Source organism: Tachypleus tridentatus, unplaced genomic scaffold, assembly GCF_004210375.1.
Source record: "Tachypleus tridentatus isolate NWPU-2018 unplaced genomic scaffold, ASM421037v1 Hic_cluster_2, whole genome shotgun sequence".
Classification (NCBI taxonomy): domain Eukaryota; kingdom Metazoa; phylum Arthropoda; class Merostomata; order Xiphosura; family Limulidae; genus Tachypleus; species Tachypleus tridentatus.
Window position 1 is genome coordinate 53,249,615 of NW_027467782.1, and position 18,075 is coordinate 53,267,689.

The following is an 18,075-nucleotide window of genomic DNA, read 5'->3' on the forward strand; positions in this document are numbered from 1 at the left end:
TGTCTCTACTATATGATCTTATGGATATTGTAATGTTGTCTCTACTACATGATCTTATGGATATTGTAATGTTGTCTCTACTATATGATCTTATGGATATTGTAATGCTGTCTCTATTATATGATCTTATGGATATTGTAATGTTGTCTCTACTACATGATCTTATGGATATTGTAATGTTGTCTCTACTATATGATCTTATGGATATTGTAATGCTGTCTCTATTATATGACCTTATGGATATTGTAATGTTGTCTCTACTATATGATATTATGGATATTGTAATGTTGTCTGTACTATATCATCTGATGGATATTGTAATGTTGTCTCTACTATATGATCTTATAGATATTTTAATGTTGATTCTATTATATGATCTTATGGATATTCTAATGTTCTCTCTATTATATGATCTTATGGATATTGTAATGTTGCATCTATTATATGATCTTATGGATATTGTAATGTTGTCTCTACTATAAGATCTTATGGATATTGTAATGTTGTCTCTACTATAAGATCTTATGGACATTGTAATGTCTCTATTATATGAACTCATGGAAATTGTAATGTTGTCTCTACTATATGATTTTAGGGATATTATAATGTTGTCTCTATAAATGATCTTATGGATATTGTAATGTTGTGTCTACTATATGATCTTATGGATATTGTAATGTTTTCTCTACTATATGATCTTATGGATATTGTAATGTTGTCTCTACTATATGATCTTAGGGATATTGTAATGTTGTCTCTATTATATCATCTTATGGATATTGTAATGTTGTCTCTATTATATCATCTTATGGATATTGCAATGTTGTCTGTACTATATGATCTGATGGATATTGTAATGTTATCTCTACTATATGATCTTAAACATATTGTAATGTTGATTCTATTATATGATCTTATGGATATTGTAATGTTGTATCTATTATATGATCTTATGGATATTGTAATGTTGTCTCTACTATATGATCTTAGGGATATTATAATGTTGTCTCTATTAACGATCTTATGGATATTGTAATGTTGTCTCTACTATATGATCTTATGGATATTGTAATGTTGTCTCTACTATGAGATCTTACGGACATTGTAATGTTGTCTCTATTATATGAAATCATGGAAATTGTAATGTTGTCTCTACTATATGATCTTATGGATATTGTAATGTTGTCTCTACTATATGATCTCATGGATATTGTAATGTTGTACCCATTATATGATCTTATGGATATTGTAATGTTGTCTCTACTATATGATCTTATGGACATTGTAATGTTGTCTCTACTATATGATCTTATGTATATTGTAATGTTGTCTCTATTATATGATCTTATGGATATTGTAATGTTGTCTCTACTATATGATCTTATGGATATTGTAATGTTGTCTGTACTATATGATCTTATGGATATTGTAATGTAGTCTCTACTATATGATCTTATGAAAATTGTAATGTTGTCTCTACTATATGATCTTATGGATATTGTAATGTTGTCTGTACTATATGATCTCATGGATATTGTAATGTTGTACCCATTATATGATCTTATGGATATTGTAATGTTGTCTCTACTATATGATCTTATGGACATTGTAATGTTGTCTCTACTATATGATCTTATGGATATTGTAATGTTGTCTCTATTATATGATCTTATGGATATTGTAATGTTGTCTCTACTATATGATCTTATACACATTGTAATGTTGTCTCTACTATATGATCTCATGGATATTGTAATGTTGTCTCTATGATATGATCTTATAGATGTTGTAATGTTGTCTCTACTATATTATCTTATGGATATTGTAATGATGTTTCTACTATATGATCTTATGGATATTGTAATGTTGTCTGTATTAAATGACCTTATGGATATTGTAATGTTGTCTGTACTATATGATCTTATGGAAATTGTAATGTTGTCTCTACTATATGATCTTATGGATATTGTAATGTTGTCTCTACTATATGATCTTATGGACATTGTAGTGTTGTCTGTACTATATGATCTTATGGATATTCTAATGTTGTCTCTACTATATGATCTTATGGATATTGTAATGTTGTCTCTACTATATGATCTTATGGATATTGTAATGTTGTCTCTACTATATGATCTTATGGATATTGTAATGTTGTCTCTATTATATGATCTTATGGATACTGTAATGTTGTCTCTACTATATGATCTTATGGATATTGTAATGTTGTCTCTACTATATGATCTTATAAATATTGTAATGTTGTCTCTACTATATGATCTTATAGACATTGTAATGTTGTCTCTACTATATGATCGTTTGGATATTGTAATGTTGCCTCTACTATATGATCGTATGGACATTGTAATGTTGTCTCCATTATATAATCTTATAGATATTGTAATGTTGTCTGTACTATCTGATCTTATGGACATTGTAATGATGTCTCTATTAGATGATCTTATGGATATTGTAATGTTGTCTCTATTATATGATCTTATGGATATTGTAATGTTGTCTCTAATATATGACCTTATAGACATTGTAATGTTGTCTCTACTATATGATCGTATGGATATTGTAATATTGCCTCTAATATATGATCGTACGGACATTGTAATGTTGTATCTATTATATAATCTTATGTAATTGTAATGTTGTCTCTACTATATGATCTTATGGATATTGTAATGCTGTCTCTATTATATGATCTTATGGATATTGTAATGTTGTCTCTACTATATGATCTTAGGATATTGTAATGTTGTCTGTACTATATGATCTTATGGATATTGTAATGTTGTCTCTACTATATGATATTATAGACATTGTAATGTTGTCTCTATTATATGATCTTATGGATATTGTAATGTTGTTTCTATTATATGATCTTATGGATATTGTAATGTTGTCTGTACTATATGATCTTCTGAACATTGTAATGTTGTCTCTACTATATGATCTTATGGATATTGTAATGCTGTCTCTATTATATGACCTTATGGATATTGTAATGTTGTATTTATTATATGATCTTATGGACATTGTAATATTGTCTGTATTATATGATCTTATGGATATTGTAATGTTGTCTGTACTATATGATCTTATGGAAATTGTAATGTTGTCGCTACTATATGATTTATGGATATTGTAATGTTGTCTCTACTATATGATCTTATGGATATTGTAATGTTGTCTCTACTATATGATATTATAGATATTGTAATGTTGTCTCTACTATATGATTTTATGGATATTGTAATGTTGTCTCTACTATATGGTTTTATGGATATTGTAATGTTGTCTGTACTATATGATCTTATGGATATTGTAATGTTGTCTGTACTATATGATCTTATCGATATTGTAATGTTGTCTCTAATATATTATCTTATGGACATTGTAATGTTGTCTCTACTATATGATCTTATGGATATTGTAATGTTGTCTCTACTACATGATCTTATGGATATTGTAATGTTGTCTCTACTATATGATCTTATGGATATTGTAATGCTGTCTCTATTATATGATCTTATGGATATTGTAATGTTGTCTCTACTACATGATCTTATGGATATTGTAATGTTGTCTCTACTATATGATCTTATGGATATTGTAATGCTGTCTCTATTATATGATCTTATGGATATTGTAATGTTGTCTCTACTATATGATATTATGGATATTGTAATGTTGTCTGTACTATATCATCTGATGGATATTGTAATGTTGTCTCTACTATATGATCTTATAGATATTTTAATGTTGATTCTATTATATGATCTTATGGATATTCTAATGTTCTCTCTATTATATGATCTTATGGATATTGTAATGTTGCATCTATTATATGATCTTATGGATATTGTAATGTTGTCTCTACTATAAGATCTTATGGATATTGTAATGTTGTCTCTACTATAAGATCTTATGGACATTGTAATGTCTCTATTATATGAACTCATGGAAATTGTAATGTTGTCTCTACTATATGATTTTAGGGATATTATAATGTTGTCTCTATAAATGATCTTATGGATATTGTAATGTTGTGTCTACTATATGATCTTATGGATATTGTAATGTTTTCTCTACTATATGATCTTATGGATATTGTAATGTTGTCTCTACTATATGATCTTAGGGATATTGTAATGTTGTCTCTATTATATCATCTTATGGATATTGTAATGTTGTCTCTATTATATCATCTTATGGATATTGTAATGTTGTCTGTACTATATGATCTGATGGATATTGTAATGTTATCTCTACTATATGATCTTAAACATATTGTAATGTTGATTCTATTATATGATCTTATGGATATTGTAATGTTGTATCTATTATATGATCTTATGGATATTGTAATGTTGTCTCTACTATATGATCTTAGGGATATTATAATGTTGTCTCTATTAATGATCTTATGGATATTGTAATGTTGTCTCTACTATATGATCTTATGGATATTGTAATGTTGTCTCTACTATGAGATCTTACGGACATTGTAATGTTGTCTCTATTATATGAAATCATGGAAATTGTAATGTTGTCTCTACTATATGATCTTATGGATATTGTAATGTTGTCTCTACTATATGATCTCATGGATATTGTAATGTTGTACCCATTATATGATCTTATGGATATTGTAATGTTGTCTCTACTATATGATCTTATGGACATTGTAATGTTGTCTCTACTATATGATCTTATGTATATTGTAATGTTGTCTCTATTATATGATCTTATGGATATTGTAATGTTGTCTCTACTATATGATCTTATGGATATTGTAATGTTGTCTGTACTATATGATCTTATGGATATTGTAATGTAGTCTCTACTATATGATCTTATGAAAATTGTAATGTTGTCTCTACTATATGATCTTATGGATATTGTAATGTTGTCTGTACTATATGATCTCATGGATATTGTAATGTTGTACCCATTATATGATCTTATGGATATTGTAATGTTGTCTCTACTATATGATCTTATGGACATTGTAATGTTGTCTCTACTATATGATCTTATGGATATTGTAATGTTGTCTCTATTATATGATCTTATGGATATTGTAATGTTGTCTCTACTATATGATCTTATACACATTGTAATGTTGTCTCTACTATATGATCTCATGGATATTGTAATGTTGTCTCTATGATATGATCTTATAGATGTTGTAATGTTGTCTCTACTATATTATCTTATGGATATTGTAATGATGTTTCTACTATATGATCTTATGGATATTGTAATGTTGTCTGTATTAAATGACCTTATGGATATTGTAATGTTGTCTGTACTATATGATCTTATGGAAATTGTAATGTTGTCTCTACTATATGATCTTATGGATATTGTAATGTTGTCTCTACTATATGATCTTATGGACATTGTAATGTTGTCTGTACTATATGATCTTATGGATATTCTAATGTTGTCTCTACTATATGATCTTATGGATATTGTAATGTTGTCTCTACTATATGATCTTATGGATATTGTAATGTTGTCTCTACTATATGATCTTATGGATATTGTAATGTTGTCTCTATTATATGATCTTATGGATATTGTAATGTTGTCTCTACTATATGATCTTATGGATATTGTAATGTTGTCTCTACTATATGATCTTATGGACATTGTAATGTTGTCTCTACTATATGATCTCATGGATATTGTAATGTTGTATCCATTATATGATCTTATGGATATTGTAATGTTGTCTCTACTATATGATCTTATGGACATTGTAATGTTGTCTCTACTATATGATCTTATGGATATTGTAATGTTGTCTCTATTATATGATCTTATGGATATTGTAATGTTGTCTCTACTATATGATCTTATACACATTGTAATGTTGTCTCTACTATATGATCTCATGGATATTGTAATGTTGTCTCTATGATATGATCTTATGGATATTGTAATGTTGTCTCTACTATATTATCTTATGGATATTGTAATGATGTCTCTACTATATGATCTTATGGATATTGTAATGTTGTCTGTATTAAATGACCTTATAGATATTGTAATGTTGTCTGTACTATATGATCTTATGGAAATTGTAATGTTGTCTCTACTATATGATCTTATGGATATTGTAATGTTGTCTGTACTATATGATCTTATGGACATTGTAATGTTGTCTGTACTATATGATCTTATGGATATTGTAATGTTGTCTGTACTATATGATCTTATGAACATTGTAATGTTGTCTCTTCTATATGATCTTATGGATATTGTAATGTTGTCTCTACTATATGATCTTATGGATATTGTAATGTTGTCTCTATTATATGATCTTATGGATATTGTAATGTTGTCATTATTATATGATCTTATGGATATTGTAATGTTGTCATTATTATATGATCTTATGGATATTGTAATGTTGTCTCTACTATATGATCTTATGGATATTGTAATGTTGTCTCTACTATATGATCTTATGGATATTGTAATGTTGTTTCTATTATATGATCTTATGAATATTGTAATGTTGTCTGTACTATATGATCTTCTGAACATTGTAATGTTGTCTCTACTATATGATCTTATGGATATTGTAATGCTGTCTCTATTATATGAACTTATGGATATTGTAATGTTGTCTCTACTATATGATCTTATGGACATTGTAATGTTGTCTGTACTATATGATCTTATGGATATTGTAATGTTGTCTGTACTATATGATCTTATGAACATTGTAATGTTGTCTCTTCTATATGATCTTATGGATATTGTGATGTTGTCTCTACTATATGATCTTATGGATATTGTAATGTTGTCTCTATTATATGATCTTATGGATATTGTAATGTTGTCTGTATTAAATGACCTTATAGATATTGTAATGTTGTCTGTACTATATGATCTTATGGAAATTGTAATGTTGTCTCTACTATATGATCTTATGGATATTGTAATGTTGTCTGTACTATATGATCTTATGGATATTGTAATGTTGTCTCTACTATATGATCCTATGGATATTGTAATGTTGTCTCTATTATATGATCTTATGGATATTGTAATGTTGTCATTATTATATGATCTTATGGATATTGTAATGTTGTCTCTACTATATGATCTTATGGATATTGTAATGTTGTCTCTACTATATGATCTCATGAATATTGTAATGTTGTCTGTACTATATGATCTTCTGAACATTGTAATGTTGTCTCTACTATATGATCTTATAAATATTGTAATGCTGTCTCTATTATATGAACTTATGGATATTGTAATGTTGTCTCTACTATATGATCTTATGGACATTGTAATGTTGTCTCTACTATATGAACTCATGGAAATTGTAATGTTGTCTGTATTATATGACCTTATAGATATTGTAATGTTGTATTTATTATATGATCTTATGGACATTGTAATATTGTCTGTATTATATGATCTTATGGATATTGTAATGTTGTCTGTACTATATGATCTTATGGAAATTCTAATGTTGTCGCTACTATATGATTTATGGATATTGTAATGTTGTCTCTACTATATGGTTTTATGGGTATTGTAATGTTGTCTGTACTATATGATCTTATGGATATTGTAATGTTGTCTGTACTATATGATCTTATCGATATTGTAATGTTGTCTCTATTATATGATCTTATGGACATTGTAATGTTGTCTCTATTATATGATCTTATGGATATTGTAATGTTGTCTCTACTATATGATCTTATGGATATTGTAATGTTGTCTCTACTACATGATCTTATGGATATTGTAATGTTGTCTCTACTATATGATCTTATGGATATTGTAATGCTGTCTCTATTATATGATCTTATGGATATTGTAATGTTGTCTCTACTATATGATATTATGGATATTGTAATGTTGTCTGTACTATATGATCTGATGGATATTGTAATGTTGTCTCTACTATATGATCTTATAGATATTTTAATGTTGATTCTATTATATGATGTTATGGATATTGTAATGTTCTCTCTATTATATGATGTTATGGATATTGTAATGTTGTATCTATTATATGATCTTATGGATATTGTAATGTTGTCTCTACTATATGATCTTATTGATATTGTAATGTTGTCTCTACTATAAGATCTTATGGACATTGTAATGTTGTCTCTACTATATGATCTTAGGGATATTGTAATGTTGTCTCTATTATATGATCTTATGGATATTGTAATGTTGTCTCTATTATATGATCTTATGGATATTGTAATGTTGTGTCTACTATATGATCTTATGGATATTGTAATGTTTTCTCTACTATATGATCTTACGGATATTGTAATGTTGTCTCTATTATATGATCTTATGGATATTGTAATGTTGTCTCTAGTATTTGATCTTATGAATATTGTAATGGTGTCTCTACTATATGATCTTATGGATATTGTAATGCTGTCTCTATTATATGAACTTATGGATATTGTAATGTTGTCTCTACTATATGATCTTATGGACATTGTAATGTTGTCTGTACTATATGATCTTATGGATATTGTAATGTTGTCTGTACTATATGATCTTATGAACATTGTAATGTTGTCTCTTCTATATGATCTTATGGATATTGTAATGTTGTCTCTACTATATGATCTTATGGATATTGTAATGTTGTCTCTATTATATGATCTTATGGATATTGTAATGTTGTCTGTATTAAATGACCTTATAGATATTGTAATGTTGTCTGTACTATATGATCTTATGGAAATTGTAATGTTGTCTCTACTATATGATCTTATGGATATTGTAATGTTGTCTGTACTATATGATCTTATGGATATTGTAATGTTGTCTCTACTATATGATCTTATGGATATTGTAATGTTGTCTCTATTATATGATCTTATGGATATTGTAATGTTGTCATTATTATATGATCTTATGGATATTGTAATGTTGTCTCTACTATATGATCTTATGGATATTGTAATGTTGTCTCTACTATATGATCTTATGAATATTGTAATGTTGTCTGTACTATATGATCTTCTGAACATTGTAATGTTGTCTCTACTATATGATCTTATGGATATTGTAATGCTGTCTCTATTATATGAACTTATGGATATTGTAATGTTGTCTCTACTATATGATCTTATGGACATTGTAATGTTGTCTCTACTATATGAACTCATGGAAATTGTAATGTTGTCTGTATTATATGACCTTATAGATATTGTAATGTTGTATTTATTATATGATCTTATGGACATTGTAATATTGTCTGTATTATATGATCTTATGGATATTGTAATGTTGTCTGTACTATATGATCTTATGGAAATTCTAATGTTGTCGCTACTATATGATTTATGGATATTGTAATGTTGTCTCTACTATATGGTTTTATGGGTATTGTAATGTTGTCTGTACTATATGATCTTATGGATATTGTAATGTTGTCTGTACTATATGATCTTATCGATATTGTAATGTTGTCTCTATTATATGATCTTATGGACATTGTAATGTTGTCTCTATTATATGATCTTATGGATATTGTAATGTTGTCTCTACTATATGATCTTATGGATATTGTAATGTTGTCTCTACTACATGATCTTATGGATATTGTAATGTTGTCTCTACTATATGATCTTATGGATATTGTAATGCTGTCTCTATTATATGATCTTATGGATATTGTAATGTTGTCTTTACTATATGATATTATGGATATTGTAATGTTGTCTGTACTATATGATCTGATGGATATTGTAATGTTGTCTCTACTATATGATCTTATAGATATTTTAATGTTGATTCTATTATATGATGTTATGGATATTGTAATGTTCTCTCTATTATATGATGTTATGGATATTGTAATGTTGTATCTATTATATGATCTTATGGATATTGTAATGTTGTCTCTACTATATGATCTTATTGATATTGTAATGTTGTCTCTACTATAAGATCTTATGGACATTGTAATGTTGTCTCTACTATATGATCTTAGGGATATTGTAATGTTGTCTCTATTATATGATCTTATGGATATTGTATTGTTGTCTCTATTATATGATCTTATGGATATTGTAATGTTGTGTCTACTATATGATCTTATGGATATTGTAATGTTTTCTCTACTATATGATCTTACGGATATTGTAATGTTGTCTCTATTATATGATCTTATGGATATTGTAATGTTGTCTCTAGTATTTGATCTTATGAATATTGTAATGGTGTCTCTACTATATGATCTTATGGATATTGTAATGTTGTCTCTACTATATGATCTTATGAATATTGTAATGTTGTCTCTATTATATGATCTTATGGATATTGTAATGTTGTCACTACTATATGATCTTATGAACATTGTAATGTTGTCTCTACTATATAATCTTATGGATATTGTAATGTTGTATTTATTATATGATCTTATAGACATTGTAATGTTGTCGCTACTATATGATCTTATGGATATTGTAATGTTGTCTCTACTATATGGTTTTATGGATATTGTAATGTTGTCTCTACTATATGATCTTATGGATATTGTAACGTTGTCTCTACTATATGATTTTAGGGATATTGTAATGTTTTCTCTACTATAATATCTCATGCACATTGTAATGTTGTCTCTACTATGTGATATTATGGATATTGTAATGTTGTCTGTACTATATGATCTGATGGATATTGTAATGTTATCTCTACTATATGATCTTAACCATATTGTAATGTTGATTCTATTATATGATCTTATGGATATTGTAATGTTCTCTCTATTATATGATCTTATGGATATTGTAATGTTGTATCTATTATATGATCTTATGGATATTGTAATGTTGTCTCTACTATATGATCTTATGGATATTGTAATGTTGTCTCTACTATATGATCTTATGGATATTGTAATGTTGTCTCTACTATATGATCTTATGGACATTGTAATGTTGTCTCTACTATATGAACTCATGGAAATTGTAATGTTGTCTCTACTATATGATCTTAGGGATATTATAATGTTGTCTCTATTAATGATCTTATGGATATTGTAATGTTGTCTCTACTATATGATCTTATGGATATTGTAATGTTGTCTCTACTATAAGATCTTACGGACATTGTAATGTTGTATCTATTATATGATCTTATGGACATTGTAATGTTGTCGCTACTATATGATCTTATGGATATTGTAATGTTGTCTCTACTACATGATCTTATGGATATTGTAATGTTGTCTCTACTATATTATCTTATGGACATTGTAATGTTGTCTCTATTATATGATCTTATGTATATTGTAATGTTGTCTCTACCATATGATTTTATGGATATTCTAATGTAGTATCTATTATATGATCTTATGGACATTGTAATGTTGTCGCTACTATATGATCTTATGGATATTGTAATGTTGTCTCCACTATATTATCTTATGGACATTGTAATGTTGTCTCTACTATATGAACTCATGGAAATTGTAATGTTGTCTGTATTATATGACCTTATAGATATTGTAATGTTGTATTTATTATATGATCTTATGGACATTGTAATATTGTCTGTATTATATGATCTTATGGATATTGTAATGTTGTCTGTACTATATGATCTTATGGAAATTCTAATGTTGTCGCTACTATATGATTTATGGATATTGTAATGTTGTCTCTACTATATGGTTTTATGGGTATTGTAATGTTGTCTGTACTATATGATCTTATGGATATTGTAATGTTGTCTGTACTATATGATCTTATCGATATTGTAATGTTGTCTCTATTATATGATCTTATGGACATTGTAATGTTGTCTCTATTATATGATCTTATGGATATTGTAATGTTGTCTCTACTATATGATCTTATGGATATTGTAATGTTGTCTCTACTACATGATCTTATGGATATTGTAATGTTGTCTCTACTATATGATCTTATGGATATTGTAATGCTGTCTCTATTATATGATCTTATGGATATTGTAATGTTGTCTTTACTATATGATATTATGGATATTGTAATGTTGTCTGTACTATATGATCTGATGGATATTGTAATGTTGTCTCTACTATATGATCTTATAGATATTTTAATGTTGATTCTATTATATGATGTTATGGATATTGTAATGTTCTCTCTATTATATGATGTTATGGATATTGTAATGTTGTATCTATTATATGATCTTATGGATATTGTAATGTTGTCTCTACTATATGATCTTATTGATATTGTAATGTTGTCTCTACTATAAGATCTTATGGACATTGTAATGTTGTCTCTACTATATGATCTTAGGGATATTGTAATGTTGTCTCTATTATATGATCTTATGGATATTGTATTGTTGTCTCTATTATATGATCTTATGGATATTGTAATGTTGTGTCTACTATATGATCTTATGGATATTGTAATGTTTTCTCTACTATATGATCTTATGGATATTGTAATGTTGTCTCTATTATATGATCTTATGGATATTGTAATGTTGTCTCTAGTATTTGATCTTATGAATATTGTAATGGTTGTCTCTACTATATGATCTTATGGATATTGTAATGTTGTCTCTACTATATGATCTTATGAATATTGTAATGTTGTCTCTATTATATGATCTTATGGATATTGTAATGTTGTCACTACTATATGATCTTATGAACATTGTAATGTTGTCTCTACTATATAATCTTATGGATATTGTAATGTTGTATTTATTATATGATCTTATAGACATTGTAATGTTGTCGCTACTATATGATCTTATGGATATTGTAATGTTGTCTCTACTATATGGTTTTATGGATATTGTAATGTTGTCTCTACTATATGATCTTATGGATATTGTAACGTTGTCTCTACTATATGATTTTAGGGATATTGTAATGTTTTCTCTACTATAATATCTCATGCACATTGTAATGTTGTCTCTACTATGTGATATTATGGATATTGTAATGTTGTCTGTACTATATGATCTGATGGATATTGTAATGTTATCTCTACTATATGATCTTAACCATATTGTAATGTTGATTCTATTATATGATCTTATGGATATTGTAATGTTCTCTCTATTATATGATCTTATGGATATTGTAATGTTGTATCTATTATATGATCTTATGGATATTGTAATGTTGTCTCTACTATATGATCTTATGGATATTGTAATGTTGTCTCTACTATATGATCTTATGGATATTGTAATGTTGTCTCTACTATATGATCTTATGGACATTGTAATGTTGTCTCTACTATATGAACTCATGGAAATTGTAATGTTGTCTCTACTATATGATCTTAGGGATATTATAATGTTGTCTCTATTAATGATCTTATGGATATTGTAATGTTGTCTCTACTATATGATCTTATGGATATTGTAATGTTGTCTCTACTATATGATCTTATGGACATTGTAATGTTGTATCTATTATATGATCTTATGGACATTGTAATGTTGTCGCTACTATATGATCTTATGGATATTGTAATGTTGTCTCTACTACATGATCTTATGGATATTGTAATGTTGTCTCTACTATATTATCTTATGGACATTGTAATGTTGTCTCTATTATATGATCTTATGTATATTGTAATGTTGTCTCTACCATATGATTTTATGGATATTCTAATGTAGTATCTATTATATGATCTTATGGACATTGTAATGTTGTCGCTACTATATGATCTTATGGATATTGTAATGTTGTCTCCACTATATTATCTTATGGACATTGTAATGTTGTCTCTATTATATGATCTTATGGATATTGTAATGTTGTCTCTACTATATGATCGTATGGACATTGTAATGCTGTCTCTATTATATGATCTTATGGATATTGTAATGCTGTCTCTATTATATGATCTTATGGATATTGTAATGTTGTATCTATTATATGATCTTATGGATATTGTAATATTGTATCTATTATATGATCTGATGGATATTGTAATGTTGTATCTATTATATGATCTTATGGATATTGTAATATTGTATCTATTATATGATCTTATGGATATTGTAATGTTGTCTCTGGTATGAAGTTAATAAAACGCATTAAAAAATAAGTGTTTTCATGTACACTGAAACTAGAATTATGATGTAGAGTTTAGTTACAACTCTGACTGTGTCAGTTAAATACAGCTGAAACATACAGAACTATAGTTACAACTCTGACTGTGTCAGTTAAATACACCTAAAACGTACAGAACTATAATTACAACTCTGACAGTGTCAGTTAAATACAGCTGAAACATACAGAACTATAGTTACAACTCTGACTCTGTCAGTTAAATACAGCTGAAACATACAGAACTATAGTTACAACTCTGACTGTGTCAGTTAAATACAGCTGAAACATACAGAACTATAGTTACAACTCTGACTGTCAGTTAAATACAGCTGAAACATACAGAACTATAGTTACAACTCTGACTGTGTCAGTGAAATACAGCTGAAACATACAGAACTGTAGTTACAACTCTGACTGTGTCAGTGAAATACAGCTGAAACATACAGAACTGTAGTTACAACTCTGACTGTGTCAGTTAAATACAGCTGAAACATACAGAACTATAGTTACAACTCTGACTGTGTCAGTTAAATACAGCTGAAACATACAGAACTATAGTTACAACTCTGACTGTGTCAGTTAAATACAGCTGAAACATACAGAACTATAGTTACAACTCTGACTGTTTCAGTTAAATACAACTAAAACATATAAAACTATAGTTACAACTTTGATGGTGTCAGTTAAATACAGCTGAAACATATAAAACTATAGTTACAACTCTTATGGTGTCAGTTAAATACAGCTGAAACATATAAAACTATAGTTACAGCTCTGATGGTGTCAGATAAATATAGACGAATCATGAAACATGATGGTATAAGTTAAGTACAAACAAAACATACAGAACTATAGTTACAACTCTGATTGTTTAAGTTAAATATGGACGAAACATGAAGAGTTATGGCTAAAGTGTACTTGTGAAATGTACAACAAAACAAACGTTGTTTTAAATTGTTTCATTATGTATATATCAGAGAATCACAACCAGCTAACTTTTAAACATAACTCTTGCAAGTAATAGATAAAGAAACCTCATGTGAAAAATAAAACCTCTTCATAGTTACGTTGTGGGGAAATTAAACAAACTCTTTTAATGTCAGCAAACCCAAAAGAAATTGTCGTTCGGGTTTACTTGGCGGGAAATCGTTAATTTCTATGACAAGAAACTCTGTTGGTTCTTGTGGTGCGAGATTCTTAAGTCTGCCCCTAGCGCTGTCGGAGAAGGCCTGAAATTTATTAGAACCAATAGCGGCTTTCTTCTTAGAGGCACAAGTGGGAAGTTCTTACAGGCGCCATTTTGGAAGCATTTTTAAAATTGAACTTCCACGTATGAAGACAAAGTACGCCCGTGGGGAGTATAATCACTGGAATTAGTGAAGTGGAAAAATAAAAACAGAACGCGAGAACAAAAAGTCACTATACTTACGTACATTGTGCTACATTACACTTTGTCTTCTGCCAATATGGCCGCTGACGCCCCGCCCTGGCCTTGCGGATTTCACGGACAAAAGCTCTGCCCCTCTGCGACTCACTGTAAAAGAGCAAAGAGCGCTGAGTCTCAGACGCGTTTTAGGGCAGATAAACACGTACGGATGTGTTTTATTGGATGTAAATAACGCAGTGTTGAGATAGTGAACCGAGCGTCAAGCCTTAAGAATACATTTAAAACAAATACATATTTAAATATTATTTTGTTATAACTACGGATACTTATGTTAATTAAACTCAAACATCACTGTTTGGCCACATGGATATGTGAACCACTTGTGGAAAGATATTCATACATCACTGTTTGGCCACATGGATATGTGAACCACTTATGGAAAGATAGATACGCGTGTTTAGACGCGTTAGGATTTCAGTTACATAGAAATATCACATCAATCGACACATGTATATTATATATCTTAGCCTTTCAGTCACACAGAACTGAGTTGATAAACATATGTATGGTGTGTATGTTAAGTGTAGATAAAGACGGAATAACACGTGTTTATTTTACACATTTTGAATTATTTTGAGACTACATGAAGTTAGGTAAAAGGAAAAAAAAAACTTGCACTGGATGAACGTGTCTCACGTGCTTTGACCCACTTGCGATGAAGTAACCACGAGCTTTAAATATTCATTATTTTTCCTATATTGACTTCAGAATACCTAAAGCATCAAATAAAATATACGGTTCTCAAAATAAATTATTTTGTGTTACAACGAACCGCACGTGATCACGAGATATTCATTATTTTTCCTATATTGACTTCAGAATACCTTAAACAACAATAAAATATGCGGTTCTCAAAATAAATTATTTTGTGTTACAACGAACCGCACGTGGTCACGAGATTTCTAAAATAAGAAACAAATTTCAAATAAAAAAATTTAAGTTTAAAATACGAGAATAAAAAGTGGTTCGTCACACATGTGGAAGTGACGAAACTGTTGAAACACTTTTATGACAGAGAATGGATGAAATGTCCGAAAGAGACAACGTTCACTGTTCTAATAGTTTGTTAATTTTATAATAAAAGTAATGCCCTATTTTCTTCGCTCTAATTATAAGCTGACAATTTCAGAAGTTATCCGAGAAACTAATCGTATTAACCCAATATTTACTGAAGATTCAGCTCTGAAAATAAGTTTCTATGGGAAGCAGAATAATATGTATTCAACAATCGGAGTAATGAAGTTAAATTTATGGGCTGTAACTTAATTAGAAAGAAGTGCCCTACCACTGTTCAAGTGCCTGAGAAATAATGCTATTGGCTCGTTACAGCGGGACTAATCCAATCAAGAAGAGGGAATCTAAGAAGACTGGAATGTCCTATAATTTCACTTAGATCTTTATTACATTATCTTAAAGTACAGTCGTCTAATATTGGATGGAAGATAGCACCGTCGCTTTCTTTAACATTATGAGTTTCCCAGGAAATCATACGAATATTTGAAAACCCGGCTCAGCTCTTCCAGTCCCTCCACGGTCGTTACGTAGCCCTAGTGTTCGATCCTGCTGCTAAACTACGTGATTGGTATTTCTTACAAGATTCACGTGCCATTCCATCGCGAATTACTCGTGCATAAATGAACTCGTGAACAGAATACCGATCAACGCGTCGTTTATTATTAATTTAACTGGTTAGACAGGGAATCTTCCCATACTTTACATTATTAGGGATAGCGATTTATTGTAGACAAAAAATATACGGACTCTACATGTGAAAGACTCGAACAAACTAGCTGGACTATTTTATATTGTTCCAGGTTTACTTGTACTGTACGAACTTCAGCGAAGTGCGAGGATATCGAACAAAACTCGGTTTTACGGGTTGAGAAAAATTCACCAAGTGAAGAGTTTTGTTATCTGTATCTGTATGTGTTTTGTATATCACTTGAATATACAGTTAGTTACTTTTGGATATGATTCATAATCATCGGAGTGTCTTGTATACAACCGTTTCGCTGTTCCTCTCATGAAAACACGTTCGAAATCAACATCTAGTTTTAGATACAAGTCATTGTTAATAAAATACTTTGAGTGTAGTTTATATCTTGTTAACAGGCAGTTTCTGTGTTGGATATGAAAAACATAGTCCTAGCGAGTCCAAAGACCTAACGCAACACGGAAACGAAAACAGAACTTCTATGAATATTGTCGCGAAAAATTGCTCCAATTAATTAAAAGACGAGAAAATTTTAAAGCTTTTAGAAACAAATGGAATCAAAAGCTTTGAAAAATAGAATAGAGAGAGCTGTTCCGTGCGCACCGAAGGTTCTGGATAGAGAGAGTTGTTCCGAGCGCACCGAAGGTTCTGGAAATACTCAGAGCGATACGTCACGCTTAACATATCACGGTTTTCTGTTCTTTATGTTGTAAGTTCCTTTCTTAAACAGAAACAATGTGATTAAAACAGAATCTCTGGTTAATATAATGGAATGGTACCAAAGATATAACGAAGATTCATTCAACTTAA

General features: G+C 28.9%; 1 protein-coding gene across 2 annotated transcripts in view; it reads right to left on the minus strand.

Moving 5' to 3' along the window:
* The window catches only part of LOC143242704 (homeotic protein ultrabithorax-like), a 178,823-nt gene extending 163,127 nt beyond the window's left edge, over nucleotides 1-15,696 (minus strand). The window contains exon 1 of one of the 2 annotated variants that reach the window (XR_013023158.1): nucleotides 15,534-15,696. The gene's annotated coding sequence lies outside the window, so the exon portion shown is untranslated. The remainder of the gene's footprint in view (nucleotides 1-15,533) is intronic. The other variant, XM_076486179.1, reaches the window with a different exon arrangement.
* Between the last annotated feature and the right edge of the window lie 2,379 nt (nucleotides 15,697-18,075).